Raw genomic sequence first — 13,598 nt, forward strand, 5'->3', positions numbered from 1 at the left:
AATGCTGGGATCCTGTGATAGGCAGGTCAGAGCCAGTTCCCAGGGCGAGTGATGCTGTGGTGGAGAGCCAGGCACACAGGGTCAGTGATGTAGGAATTTCATCATGGGCGCTGTGGATGCCCACCTGGGGAAAGAGTGCCCTTGAACTGACCCTGAAGGTGTTACATGGCAGTAAAAGCCCTCCCCCAGACTTTGTGCTTCAGGCTCCTTCTTCCCTGAATCCTTGAATCCTGGGATCACAGAGCCTGAGTGGTGGCTCTTAGTGGCAGTGAGGTCCCAGGAGCCCCTCTGTCCACACTGTTGCCAGGAATCTTGGATGTTTGATCATCTCTTTATTCCAGCACAAACCAACCCCCAGAGAAAAGTCTAGAAACACATGTGACCCTGTGGGGATTTGGTGTCTGGTGTTGGTAAAGTATTTGTCACCTTCTTTTCTCTTATAGATGGGGACATTCTCCCATCTTATATACAGGGAAACTGAGGCTCAGAGAGGGGATGTACCTTACCTGGAGTTACCCAGAGATTTGTGGTGGATCCAGGATTGGAACCTCCACTCTCTGACATTGGCCTTGGACTATGAGTCCCCACTCCCACGCCTCTGTGTCCTTTGGGTCCTGGGAGATTGACTATGACATCTGTGCAGGGCACAGCCTCCTTAAACCATGGCCGATGGGGCTTCTTGAGAGCTGTTTGTCCACCTGTGGGTCCCTGGGTCCCTTTCCCCATTGAGAGACTGTTCACACAATCCCAGGAAATCTGCTGAGATCTTCCCCCAGACAGACCTGGTGCCAGCCTGTGGGAGGCAGGTGCCCATCTGGGACAGTCCAGTGTGTGGGGTCTTCTCCCTTTGCTCTCTCATCCCCTGCTCTGTGCCCCCAGTACAGGCTGGTCTTGGGGGTAATCTTCTTTTGGCATTTGGGTCTTTCTGGCCTCTTGGAAACCACTTATGCCATGGACTCCTGAACCTAACACCCTTTCTTAGGGCTCCTTTCCGGCACTTTTTCCTGTAGACCTGGCTCGGTACCTACTGCTCCCTGTCTCCTGCTCTCTACTCTTTCCAGCACGCCTCCAGCTTCTTGGGGGAACACAGGCCCGGTGGTCACAGGTGCTGCAGGGGAGGTAAGGAGCTGGGTGTTCCTGGCGTGGGCTGCTCAGTCATGGGCTGTACTGGCTCCCCGCCCCCACTGACTGCACTAGGCTTCCCACTTGCTTGCCTCCTCTCTGCCCGTCCTCCCTGTCCTGTCGCAATGCCTGCGCCCTGCTGCTCAGCATGCTGAGGTTCATCTGACCCTGTGTGTGCTTGAGACTGTGCACGTGGCCTCCAGGGTGTGCATGGTGTTGATTTTCCTGGGTTTGGCGGGACTGGTGTGGCTCCCAATGCAGAGAGTAGGGGATGGGGATGGCTGGTCATTGGTCCTGACTTCATTTATGAGCATGGGGCTTGTCTTAGTCTGCTAGGTTGCCATAACAAAATATCATAGACTGGATGGCTTAAACAATAGGAATTTATTTCTCACAGTTCTAGAGGCTGGGAAATCCAAGATCCATGTACCAGCAGTGTTGGTGTCTGGTGAGGGCTCTCTCCTTGGGTTGCAGATGGCCGCCTTCTTGCTATGTCCTCACGTGACCTTTCCTCCATGGGTGCTCATGGAGAGATCCCTCTCTCTTTGCCTTCTTATAAAGCCACTAATCCCATCATGAAGTCCCCACCCTCAAGACCTCATCTAACCCTAATTACCTTCCAAAGGCACCACCTCCAAATACCATCACATTTCGGGTTAAAGCTACAACATATGAATTTGAGGGGACACAGACATTCAGGCCATAAGAAGAATGGTGGCAGCAGCATGCCACAGAGTTCACAGAATAATAATACATATTTATTAAACACTCCATGCCAGGTATGCCCTCATTCAATCCACACAGTAACCCCCCTCCCCGAGTAGGTGTTCTCTTCATTCCCATGTTACAGCCCAGGAGTTACGAGTAGAGAGGTGAAGGGACTCTTGTGGATTTCACTGCAATTGGCAGAGCCAGGATTTGAACCCAGGCAGCCAGAGCTTGTAAACACCCCTTGATGGTGCTGCTCAGAATTCTAGACTGAAAGGAAACATAGAAATGATCTAGGCCAACTCTCAGGTTACAGATGAGAAAACTGAGGCTGGTGAAAGTGAAATGTCAGTTTGTGTGTGAACCAGAATGCCCTGCCACCAGGCTGCCTCTTTTCAGGCTCTGTCAGATGCCAGGCGGCCTCCTGTGGGAGCCTTCTCCCCAGCACTCGGCCTGGCCAGGCCATTACATCTCAGCTCATTTATCATCTTGCACTGTATTCTGCTCCATGGTTCCACTTGGTACCTTCCAGTGGGGCAGGGAGTTGAGCTCTCAGGCACACCTGGTTGGCGGGAGGAGGGCGGGGCAGTGTGTCATGGTGGGAGGGGCCTGAGCAGCCAGGCCTGGAGGCTCAGTGGGGGCGTGTGTATGGGTGTCTCAAGAGCAGACTCTGGGTCTCTTCACCCACAAAAGACATACTCAGTGCACCTGCTTTCCCCTTCAGAGCAGAGGGACTTGGCAGGGCGTCCTCTGGCGGGTCACTCACAAGGATGTGGCCTTGCTCTGAAGTCGAGGGGACATGGATTAGACCAGAAGATGCTTTCTGATTCCCAGGGAGGGCTTCAGACACTGTCCCAGGAGCTTGAGAGAAGGGGGCAGTTGAAGCAGTCGTGGGTTTCTCTTGCTTGAAGTGCAGAAACATGACATGCACATATGTATATATTGCTTGGTGGGGAGGTGGGTGATATGTGACCCTCCAACGTCTCCAAGGGGAAGAAGGTTACTGTCCACGTCAAGTTTGTTTAGAAACAATATGAACACCACAGATTTTTCACTAAGATAGAAAAATAAAATAGCTTCACTTCCCTGTCTGAGCAAACTGTCCCCCAACATCACAGCTGGGCTCAGACTGACCTGGTCCTGCCAGGAGTGGAGGCCTGGATTTTAGGGCCTCATGTTGGCCCCCGGGAGGTGGGCTGGGCCCTGTTGGGGCCTCTGGCTTTGGAGGAAGAACTCCCTCTCCCCAGGTCCTGCCTCTAGCTCCTCCTGGCTGCCAGGTTAATGGGTCTGGCCTGTCCTGTGGCCAGCTGCTCCCAAGTCACCTGCCAGCCCTGGCAGGGCTGAGGGCCCTTCCCCTGCCTAGCACAATCCCCCATTTGGTCCCTCCTTCCCCAGTCTTCCAAGCTCCTCTGGTGTACCTGACTTCGATGGTATACCCAGAAACTTGAGGTGTGGACCCTTCCCCTCTGGAACCTGAACGTATGATTGTCGGGGGCAGGGACGTGGTAAGGGTGCAGGATTATCACATGTGCACCACCCAGGAGTCTAGAAATGTAGACTCTCAGGCCCCTCACCAGACGTATTGAATCAGAATTTACATTTTAACAGCATTCCCAGGTGATGTGTTTGCACCTTACAGTTTGAGAAACACTGCCCTGGAACTCTTGTTTAATAAGTATTGATATTTGTTGGCTGGTGGGTTAACTTTCAGTTGATCTCTGTAGAATGGGAGGGAGTTGTTATATGCCCACTGTATGGATGGAGAAACTGAGGCTTGCCCACGATCGTGCAGCCTGTGAATAGCAGAGCTCGGTCTGGTGGCCAGTGGTTGTCTCCCAAGCCTGAGTCCTGCCTATGACAGAGGACCCCTCCAGAGGGGTTACCTCTGAGATGCATTCGCACAGACAGAGGAGGGTATGGGACGTCCAGGAGCCCTGAGAAAGGAGAGGTAGGTTCCTGGCACTTACTGCAGAGCCTGGGGGCTGCCCAGGATGGATGATGCCTTTGGGCACTGTCATTCTGCCCCTGAGGGTAGCCCAGAGGGGGCCCTAAGTGGGCCTTTGGGACATGGGGGACTCTAGCAAGGTTAGACCCACAGCAGGGTTCTTTGGGGGGGTCCTGGAGGAATCAGGCCTTTCCCGGGCCGCAGCCTTAGCTCCTGATGGGGTCCGGTTTTCTTGCCCCTTCCAGCATTACCTTCAGCAGGAGCAGAGAACTGCCAACTCCGATTGTCTGATTTGATTCTCAGCCGTCTCTATTTTTGTCCACAGGCAAAAAGGGCCTGTTTGCAAAGCTGTGTCATTCCAAACGGCTGCCGGGAGTGCAGCTTGCCCCTTTCTGTAGGCCTTACTGTGGGCCCCAACACAGGCTAATTACCCTGAAATGTTCTACTAGATATCCTAAAGCTCCAGCCTTCGTGGCCCAAGGTCTCGCCTCAAGACAAAATAGGCTGCATTTCAACTGGCATTGCTGCCGCCTTGTATCTGGAATTCCAGTTTCTTAGCTGAGAAATGGCAAAATCCTCACTCCCATACGTGACCTCAGCTCAGCCAGTCCTGCACTTCAGGAATTGTTCCTCTGACATCATGCTTCTAGGGATTGGTTTCTGTATAATCAGACTTACGGCTGTAATGACAAAAATGCAACCCCAACTAGCTGGAAAAGCAACAACCAAAAGGGGGAGGGACTGAAGATGTATGGGCCTATGTAACTAGTAGGTCGTTGGGGGCAGATAGCATCAAACATAGCTGGATCCAGGGACTCCACATGTTGTGGTCTTTCTCAACAGCTCCAGGTTTACGTGGTCCTGCAGCCTAAACTCACAACCTCAGGAGGAGAGAATGCCTTGGGGAAGGTTCTCATTGACCTGGTTTGGTCTCATGCCCACCCTGGAACCAATTTCAGTGACCAGCATTTAGGTGGCTGGTTTGGTGCCCGGGGTGGGATTTCCCCACTTGAATCTTGTGGACTGAGTTGGAAGAATGGTTCCTTGAAGGAAAATCAGGGTGCTGTTACCAAAGTAGGTGAAAGGTATGGAGGGCAGAACCCCAGAGCTCAGGCAGAATTGACTCTCCTCGGGTTACACCAGTAGTGACCAGGTGAGGATTTGAACTTGGCTCTCTCTGATTCTGGCTTTGGGGCTCGTCCCTGATGCTCAGGGAGTACTTGTTTGACTGACACACTCTGTTCCAGAGAGGGAAGTGAGTGAGACCCAGCTCACTGTGGGGCCTTCCCACAGTGAGCTGGGAGGTGAGGCTGAACTTTAGGAGGAACCAGCTGCAGATGAGTGGAAGAGGTGCCTTCCAGGTAAAGGAAAAATCCAGAGGGAGGCTCCTGGGAAATGGAGGTGGCTTGTTTGGAGTGGGGTGTTGTCATACCCTTTTGGAGCTAAGAGAGGTTGTGCATGGGAGGACTGGGAAATGAGGGGGCATTGAGAGCCCAGCAGGAAGGCTCAGGGTCTCCCTTTTGCTGGTGTTCCAGAACTTTGGCCTTAGGTAGCCATACCACGAAGTGTGGCCCAGCCTGTTTCCCGTAAAATCAGCTCACCTGTTGGTCAACACGCTGTCTGGGTCCATCTGGAGCGGAGCGCTCTGGGCCCTAGACTAGGCAAAGCCATTGTAGATCCAGGTGACAGACCGTCCTCTTTTCTGTTGGTTTGAGTCCTAAGGGGTAGCCCCAGCTATGACGGACGTGCAGGATGCTTCAGGGACTGTTCTTTCGACATCTCAAGCCTCACCCAGTTCAGCCCCCAAAAGCGCCAGGGTCTTTGTCCACTTCTCAGAGGGCCGTTCTGTGGCAAACGGCTTCCTTCTCTCCTCCGGCCTGTGTTGCTTCCCTTTCTCTGGCGCTCGCTCAACGTGGTAATGATGTGGGGAATGACCCCCCATTTCTCCAGCCATGAGTCCTGCCCTGAGCCCTAAAGACCTAGTCGTTGCTGCCTAATTTGGGGCTTGTTGTGTCTGTGGGCCCCTTGAAAACCAGTGCTGCCCTGTGTTTCAGCCTAGCAAACTCCTTTGCCCCTTGTTCACAGCCCAGCACCAGCGAGGCCACTCTGGGCAGGCTTGCCTGCTGGCTGACCGATAGAAGACCTGCCTGGCTATGAAGGAAAATGCCCCCGGTTCACCCAAAATACGGCAGTGAGATGCTAAATTGTGAAGGTGCTGTGAAAAGTAAAAATGTAAAAAACATTAGGCAGCTGTGAGAATTATGATCTGCAAATTCTCTTCTCCTCACCCCTCAAGATTTTTTTTTTTTCTTTTTTTCTGTTCTTTCAGCCTCTGAAACCCCCAGCTCCTCTGCTCTCAGCTGGGATTTTATGGCTTTAGTAAAACTTTCAAAACTAAAAGAACACCAGGCTGCTCCTAGGGCAGGACATGGTGGGATATTGGTTTGGGTTTCTTTTTAGTCCTGGTATGGCAGGAATTAACTGTTTATTTTGGCTTCCTTCTCAGAGGGGCGTGGGCCGTCTGCCTTGTGGGGAAGCAGGTCAGCACTTTTGGTGCTGCTGCCCTGGCCCCAGCCTGTGGTACACGGAGTGAGAGGCTGGCCTCCAGATGGAGAGGAGTGAGCAGACGAGGGTGTCTTGGAAGGAGGCTGGGTGTGTTAATTGTGTGCTTACCAAGCCTTCATTGAGGTTCTGCCTGGGCTGCGAGATACGAAACAGGGCAGGAGGCTAAGTGGACTCATGGAGGGAGACCATGGGGAGTTGGAGTGCTTTCCCTGCATCTTCTCCTGGCAGGCCTTTCCTCCATCATTGGAGGTCACCCCAGAGAGCAGTCGGTGGAGGTATGGAGTATGGACAGGGTTTTGAGGGGTGTATTTGAGAAACCAGCACCGACACTAGGGCCCATCCCTGCCAGGTTAGACAGCTATAATTCAGCCATTGGATACACATGTGAAAGGCAGGCCCCCATGCGCTGGCCAGAAGCCTGAGATATGGGAACCCCTGGTGGGTTACCGAGGGTAAGGAAAGACGCATGGAGTCTGGGCCGAGAGAACGGACGGTGTTGAAGCCAGAAGACCTGGATCTAGTTGGCACTTTGAGCTGAGGGGTGTTGGAAGGAATATCTTCTCCCTGAATTAGATTTCTCATTTGTCATTCTAGGGAAAGGCTAAACCCCTACATAAGAGGTCATTTTGAGCATCACTTGAAACGTTTTCTGAGAGCGTACTTTCTGTTCTTTGTAAGATCCATCTAATTTAATTTTCACAGCTACCCTATGAGGTGGGCATTGTTAGTGATCTTATTTTGTCCTTGGGGAAACTGAGACTAAGATCTCTCTAAACATTTTGAGGTATATCCTTCCAGTCTTTTATCCTATAAGTTTTTATGTTTTAAATGAAAATAAGTTCATACAATCATATATTTTATACGCTTGTTTTTTAAAGTTAATATTTTACGAAATAGTTTCTAGTATACATCTACATCACTACATAAAGTAGCTTTATAGCATTTCATTGTAAGAACCTATTGTAGTTTAGCAAACTTGTCTCCTGTTATTGAACCTGTAGGTTAAATCTCATTTTTTTTTTTTTTTGCCATTATAAACAATACTGCACTGGATATCCTTGAAGCTCAACTTTTGCATTTTTTGTGTACATTATTTTTTTAAGGATAAATTTCTAGAAGTAGAGTTACTGGATTGAAATGTGTACACTTTTCAGAAACTTTGATACAAGGAGTCAAATTGTCTGCTTTTTTTTTTTCAATTGGTAAAATGTAATGTAAAATTTAACATCTTAACCATTAAGAATTTTTTTAGCTGCAGTGAAATACACATAACAAAAGTTATTATCCTAAAAATTTTTAAGTGTACAGTTCAGTAGTGTTAAGTACATTCATGTTGTTGTGCAACCAATCTCCAGAACACTTTATCTTGCAAAATTGAAACTCTGCACCCAGTAAACAGTTTTCCATTCTCCTCCCCCAGCCCCTGGCAGTCACCATTCTATTTTCTGTCTCTATGAGTTTGACTACTCTAGGTACCTCACAGAAGTGGAATCATACAGACTTTGTCTTTTGTGACTGGTTTATTTCACTTAGCATAATGTCCTTAAGGTTCATCCATGTTGTTGCATATGGCAGGATTTCCTTCTTTTTTAAGGCTGAATAATATTCCATTGTGTGTATATACTACAATTTTTTTTTTTAAATAATGGTTTCTTCTTTTTTTTTTGGTTGCATTGGGTCTTCGTTGCTGCACGCGGGCTTTCTCTAGTTGCAGTGAGCAGGGGCTACTCTTCGTTGTGGTGAGCAGGCTTCTCATTGTGGTGGCTTCTCTTGTTGTGGAGCACAGGCTCTAGGCACGTGGGCTCAGTAGTTGCGGCTTGCGGGCTCTAGAGCACAGGCTTAGTAGTTGTGGCGCACAGGCTTAGTTGCTCCGCAGCATGTGGGATCTTCCCAGACCAGGGAATTGAACCCACGTCCCCTGCATTGGCAGGTGGATTCTTAACCACTGTGCCACGAGGGAAGTCCTATCCTACATTTTCTTTATCTATTCATCCATCATTGGACGCTTGGGTTGCTTCTACCTTTTTGCTGCTGTGAATAATGCTGCTATGATCATGGGTGTAGTACACATATCTCTTCTAGACCCTCTTTTCAATTCTTTTGCATATATACCCAGAAGTAGAGTTGTTGGATCATATGGTAATTCTGTTTTTAATCTTCTGAGGAATGGCCAGACTGTTTTCCACAGCAGCTGTACAATTCTATATTCCCACAGTTGCCCACTTTTGAGTGTGATTTATAAGGGTTCTTCCCAACCTGGCCTTGAGGCTTCCTCCCTGAAGGCTGAAGCAATGACTTGCATTTCTTCCTCCCCCGCATCCTCCACCCCCACAGGGCCTACGCCTCTCGGTTGCCCTGTGCTTTTGGACCAGCTGGGTAGGCAGGAGGGAGGGGGTCCACCCATCTGGAAAGTTCCATTACAGGGAAGGCATCATGCTCTCCATCTCCGCATCCAGGGCCCAGGGCTCCAAGGGCGGGGCTTCTTGGAAGGGCTGCTGTTTGGGATGTGATGAGTCACTGAGACCGATGAGGCCCGGACCAGCCTGGGTGTTGAGCTGTGCCAGGGTCAGTTTGCCTCCAAACCGGAAGTTCAAAGTTAATGAAAAAGCAAGCGCTCCTCTTGAAAGGGGACCTCCCCTGGCTCTCAGGACTGGGTGTTTTCACATAAAGGCCCCTCTGCCAGTGGGAATCAGGAGGCAGTGCCCGTGCTTCCTGGCCGCCTCTGGCTTCCTGCCCGCTCAACAGGGCTGGGATCCACTGGGATCCTTTGGGGGCGGGCTCAGAAGCAGCCCGTCTCCATCTTGGACCTAGTGTTGTGGTCTGGCCACTTGTGCAGAAACACACAGGGCAGAAGATGAAGGAACCCGAGGGTTGGAATCCCCGGTAGATTTCCCATCAGATGTTTGTGACAGGAAAATGGCTCGTCATATGACTCAAAAAGCAAATATAAGGCAAAGAAACCTCTTTTTTTTTTTTATAAATTTATTTATTTTTGGCTGCTACTCTTCGTTGCGGTGCATGGGCTTCTCATTGCAGTGGCTTCTCTTGTTGCAGAGCACAGGCTCTAGGCGCACAGGCTTCAGTAGTTGTGGCACGTGGGCTTCAGTAATTGTGGCTCGTGGGCTCTAGAGCGCAGGCTCAGTAGGTGTGGCGCACGGGCTTAGTTGCTCCGCGGCACGTGGGATCTTCCCGGACCAGGGCTCGAACCCGTGTCCCCTGCATTGGCAGGCGGACAGAGAAGCCTCTTTTTATGGGCAGAGCTGGGTGACTGGACTGTGAGCCTCACTAGGAAGAGCCGTCGCCGGCTCCAGGAAGCTTTTTGGTCTGCTGTATGTTAGAAGTTTTTTCACAGACCACTACCTCAGTGACTGGAGCCCCTTTACTTTGATCTTCATTAGTTCTCTGGAATCATAATTGCTTCCTTTCAAAAAGGAATATATTTATTATTTTTAGATATATTTTTACACAGTACATAGATCTTAAGTGTGTAATTTGATGAGTTTGTCAAGTATAGATACCCGTGTAACCAACACTGCAATAAAGACAAAGAACATTTCCATCACCCCAGAAAATGCCCTCAGGTCCTTGGCCAACTGATCCCCTCCCCAAACCCACCCCAGGCAATGACTGGTTGGTTTCTGTTAATATAGATTATAATTTTGCCCTTGTTTTGAATGTCATATAACTGAAATCATATGGCCTGTACTTTTTGATATCTAGCTTCTTCTGCACAATATAAGTTCTGAGAGATTCACCCGTCTTGTATGTATCAAGAGTGTGTCCTTTTGTTTATTTCTGAGTAGTATTCCATTGTATAAATATGCCACGGTTTGTTTATGAATTCCGCAAGAACCGTTTTTTAGATGGAGAGGGAGAAACCCCACCGGCCTCTACACTCGACATGAGTGAATGTGTGTGTTCGTCTGTGTGTCCATCCACTCACTAAGCACCAGGCCTTGCTCTCGCTGGGTGCAAAGATCAACCAGAAATGGGCAGAGAGGATGGTCACAATGTAGGGGAAAGGCATACGCAGAGGAGGCGCAGCTAAAACGTCCTGCTGGCTCTGAAGTCGGGAGACTTAAGAAGCCTTCGGAGAAGAGGTGGTTTGCTGTGAGCTTTCAAGGAGGATGGGATTTAGAATTCTCAGAGAAGCCTTATGGAGAGGCCCCTGCTGGGCGCAGGAGGAACAAATGGAGCGCGGGGAATGTGGCGGCCCCACAGACAGACACTGCTGAATTCACCGCTTTGCCGTGGCCAGCCCACCGGAGGCTTGGGACTGGCAGCCTGAACCTGGTCCATCCCAGTTCTGGGCCCAGAGGTGGGGCAGGAGGGAACCCAGCCAGCAGCACGTCTCTGGGGGGGTGGGGAGGAGCCCAAGGATGTGTTAAAACAGACCCTCTCTGTGTCTTCTGGAGTTGGCTGTGCCCTCCTGCCATTTCCACTTGGCTTCCAGGCCAGGCCCTGAACAGTTTCTATGTCCCACTGTCCTGTAGGGTACACGGGGGCCATGGGTCTGGAGAGGAGTGGCTGGGCCAGTGCCGGCAGTGAGCAGGGGGGACCGGCCTTCTCCTGCCTTCTCGCCACGTCTTCTCCAGTGCGCCCTCTGTTCCTCCTCCCCCTTAATCCCTTCCTGGTCATGAGTCATTTGGCAGGAGGCACGTTGACACTTGGTGACCCGGGTAACTGAGTCTTTGTGTTGAGCAAGGGCCTTCACGGTCTGTGCCCACCTTTCCCCAGGCCGAGGCATCCCGACCTTTGGACCCATTCACACCCCAGTCTGGCAGAGGGCAAGGTCACTGAAACCATATTAGTTGGGAATCTAGCCAAGAACAGCAGTATTTCTTTACCTTGTGTTTGTAGAGTACTTAGTACTTTGTCAGACACTGTCAGGGTTGTCGTTTCTACAGCCAGCCAGTGCTTGCTGAGTGCCTCCTGTGTGCCAGCTTATAGAAAGGTGAACGTGTTAAGGTTGATGCCTTTAAGGAGCCTATAGTCTGGCTGAGCAAACACGTGAACAAATAAGTATAACAAAATGGTGGGGCAGGAATACGTAAAGTGTAGATCAGGGCCCAAGGAGAGAACGGTTGGTTATACCAGGGTGTATCGGGGGGGCTCCATAGAGGAGGGGACACTCAGTGGCAGAAGGTGAGCTGTAATTTTGGGTGGCCTCTGGGGGGTGGGGTGGAGGGCACATTCCAGGCAAGAGGAGCAACCTGAGCACAGTCAGCATTTGGGAGCAGGAGGCCGGGTGTGGATGCAGCAGGTATGGTGTCGTAGTCAGCTCAGGCTGCTAGAACAGAGCACCACAGATTGGGTGGCTTATACCCAACAGACACTTATTTCTCACAGTCCTGGAGGCTGGAAGTCTGAGATCAAGGCACCAGCATGGTCAGGTTCTGGTGAGAGCCCTCTTTCAGGTTGCAGGCTGCCAACTTCTTGCTGTGTGCTCACATGACGGAAGGGGCTCTCTGGGGTCTCTTTTATAAGGACACTAATCCCTATCATGAGGGCTCCACCCTCAGGACATAATCACCTCCCCAAGGCCCCGCCTCCTAATACCATCACCTTGGGCATTAGGTTTTCAACATATGACTTTATGACTTTCAAGGGGACACAAACATTTGATCTATAACATGATGAGAGACAAGGCTGGGGAGGTGACAGGGATGGATCTTGGAGGGCAAGGTATGGAATGTCAGGAATTTGGACCTCACCCTGTAGCAATGGGGACCCCAGTGGAGGGTTTTAAGCAGTGGAGTTTTAGAAGGATCACCTTGGGATCCTTGAGCAGGGTGGATGAGAGTGAGACTGGAGGCAGGGAGGCTAGCTAGGAGGCCAAGGTGGTCATCCACTCAAGAGATAAAGCCTAAAATAAGGAGATAAGAGAAGGGAAGGGGAGGGGAGGCTTGAAATGTTAAGGGCTTGGTCATCAGTTGGATATTGGGGCCAAAGCGCAGGAGAGAGTTGAGGATTCTTTTCTTGGACCTTCAGTCACTTCATCTTGAGTACCTACTACATATAAAGTACTGTGTGGGCACAAAGATGAGAAAGATCTGGGTTCTGCCCACCGAGAACCGCAGTCTAGGACAGTGCTCTCTAGTCAGGACTGTGAGTTGCACGTGACAGCAACACAATTTAAGTGGACTTTGACCCCACCCCTCCCTGAGAAAATGGGGGAAAGGGTTTATTGGTGCATATACTGGGAAGTTTCAGGGGGTAAGTGCTTCAGGCAAGGTGTTCAAACAGTGTCTTTAGGAATCTGCCCTTTTCCATCAAGTCTCATGTCTGTTCTGTGTAGACTTCGTTTGTTTTTTTTCATGACTAAGAGTTTATTCAATCTTTTTCCTGTCTCAAAAAAAAAAAAGCAAAAGACAAAAAACCAGACATAAATATAGTTGTTTCCCTTTACAGCTTTCCCTTCTTGGTTTCTTATAGTTTTGGGTTTTTTTCTTTTTTTGCTTTAGAGCTATGCTTTTATATTTAAAATTTTTTCAATTTTGGTAAAAAACACAAAACATAAAATATACCACTTTAACCATTTTCAAGTGTACAATCATGTTAATGACATTCACGTTATGTAGCTTCATTTTAAGGCAGCCTTTCCCTAACATTTCCAGGCTGGTCTCTTAACAGCTTAACAAGCCCAGTGGAAGGGGTAAGAATTCTGGGATTGGGTCTTCTCGGCCCAGACCAGGCCACGTGCACACCCTTAGCCAATCACTGTGGCCCTGATGATGGGTCAGCCTGGATCACGTGCCTGCCTTTGAGGTGGGGCGGGGTCTTGGCCCTGTGAACCACAGGGGCTGAGCGAGGCTGCACGATGGGTGCTCAAAGGGAAGGAGAGGTGCTGCTGTGGAAAGAATGGGAAATGGATGCCAGGGACGCAAAAACAGCAAATTCCACTGCAGGCACATAGGACCCAAGCGCCTGACTTAGGTGGGGTAGAAGCTGTTTGGTTCCACGGGAGGGGTGCATATAAATGCTGTGTAATCAAGTCATCTACCACATGCTAGGGACTGTGGCAGTCCAAACAGGCTCATTTTGCCCCCATTGAACTATTGGGGGAGAGAAGAGCTAGATGTAAATAACTACTCCATGATGTAAACATGGTGAGTGCCTGGGTAGGGGTCTCTTCTAGCAACTGGGAGGAGGGGTCAGGATTGCTTCCAGCAGGCACTGCCTGGAAGGCCAGGCAGGAGTTGGGCATGGGGGTGCCACCAGTGTGGTTCCCCACGTGGGGCATGGGTGCCTGCTGTCT

General features: G+C 50.2%; 1 protein-coding gene across 1 annotated transcript in view; it reads left to right on the forward strand.

The window, feature by feature from the left end:
* The window catches only part of TTC7A (tetratricopeptide repeat domain 7A), a 129,874-nt gene that overhangs the window by 28,608 nt on the left and 87,668 nt on the right, over nucleotides 1-13,598 (forward strand). The window lies entirely within an intron of this gene.

This window comes from Eubalaena glacialis, chromosome 14 (assembly GCF_028564815.1).
Source record: "Eubalaena glacialis isolate mEubGla1 chromosome 14, mEubGla1.1.hap2.+ XY, whole genome shotgun sequence".
In the NCBI taxonomy this organism is placed as follows: domain Eukaryota; kingdom Metazoa; phylum Chordata; class Mammalia; order Artiodactyla; family Balaenidae; genus Eubalaena; species Eubalaena glacialis.